Genomic DNA, 1873 nt, shown 5'->3' with positions numbered 1-1873 from the left:
GAGAGAGAGAGAGAGAGAGAGAGAGAGAGAGAGAGACAGACAGAAACAATTTCTGGCATGATAATTGATAACTGAATAGGTTTATACAGATGTGAGTAGAAAGCATCACAAAAAACAAACATGACCACCAAAATGTTTTTTAAAAACGACGAAAAAAGAAAAAACAACCCCCCCACCCCCACAAAAAAACAACAACAACAAACAAATCCCACGGCATTTAGAGCTAAGAAACAGCAAGACAGACAAAACAATAAAGACATACGAAACAGAAAAGAACCTGGACCTAACAGCAGTGCCCTCTATCTAACCACCTGCAAAAGATATTTTAAACCTTCCCTCTCCTGACAAACCCTTGGTCGTAGACACGAACCCCAGTTATACATACCCCGCGCGAAAAACCAATCAAGCGATTTGTCAAACGGATTTTTGTCCGTTTATTTGTTTCTCGTTTGTTAGTTTATTTGTCCTAGTTTTTTTTCTTTCCCACCAGCATGCCACAAGGAGCATGTGTAGAGAGATAACGTAAACATGCACCCCTCACAGCCGACGTAGATCGCCGATCAACATGTCAGGGCCGCGACTCTGAGTCAGCTGATGGTGTTTGCAGAACCTGGCGACTTGGTTCAAGTCCAACAGACGTTCGAAGTGTGCGTCGATTCGACATTGGAATCCTTGTTCCCCCCTAAAAAAAATTGCTGCCTTGGAATTTCAAAGTTCTATATTGGATCGTTTTGAGTTACTAAGATCATGAGGTCAGAAACCAAATGTTCTATTAGCTGTATCAAAACCTTAATACGATTTTTCGGAGTCGTTTTCAAGATATTCAAAGAATTGCATTCGAAAATGCTTGACGTTTGAAATTCAAAATTTTTGGCGTCAAATTTTTCAAAACTAGGTTCTGAGCAGATAGAACTTTGCAATTCTCAGGTAGAGAAATACATAACACACTATATTATGTATATCTAATGTCAAATGAGGATGATAAACTTCGATAGTTCGATACGCGGCCGGTGATATCATCGTGCTATACATTTATAGGAACACTTGGCTACATAAGCCCCCCCCCTTCCCCCTTCCCCCCTCCGTCAACCCCCTATTCATAGAATAAGTTTAACACGTCACTGCTATCCTCATGCTGACGCTACAAAAATTGGAGACGGCTGATGTGCATTCCAAACAGAGAGCCTTTATCGAACATTGGCAATATGGTGTACCGGCTTTCTAAATGGACCCAAAAAATCCTTAGCTGGTCACACCGCCCCTCTTTCACCCCCATCTCCTCTAATAAGTGGGCACTCACCCCCCAGCCTCTCACATCCCCTATCCCACCCATACACCAAAGTGGGCACAACATTCCCCCACCCCTTCCCATCAACCTAAAGTGGACTCCACATCCCCTTCCCACATCCCCACCAACCCCAAGTGGGCGCATCCCCCGCACCCCAACCCAACCCCCTCCCAAAAGAGTGACGTCGTCATGTCGGGTGTCCTGGCAGTCATTAGCCACCAAAAGGTCAAAGTTCGCGGGTTGGACCGTGGCGACAGTGACATACCAGGGATGATAACGGTGTCGTTAGCGATAACTGAAGGAGGAGACGGCGACAGGGAACAAAGAAGACAACCAGTCGAGTGGGCCGGAACAACCTGTGTCCAGATAGGGCGCGCGCTGGGCCCAGATAGGGCGCCGTTTGGGTTGAGACAGTCGGTCGCTACCCGGACATTCTCTACACTGATAGCTTAACTCATCACGACATTATGATGACACACGGCGGTATCTGATCGGCGGATGCTGGTGGTCAATTGTACCGTGTCAGGTCATCCTTATTCACGGGATTGACATGTTGGACTCTACTTTGCGAGAGAGAGAGAGAGA

This window comes from Aplysia californica, unplaced genomic scaffold (assembly GCF_000002075.1).
Source record: "Aplysia californica isolate F4 #8 unplaced genomic scaffold, AplCal3.0 scaffold00070, whole genome shotgun sequence".
Taxonomy (NCBI): Eukaryota; Metazoa; Mollusca; class Gastropoda; order Aplysiida; family Aplysiidae; genus Aplysia; species Aplysia californica.
The sequence above is the reverse complement of the archived record's forward strand: the minus strand, read 5'-3'. Positions refer to the sequence as shown.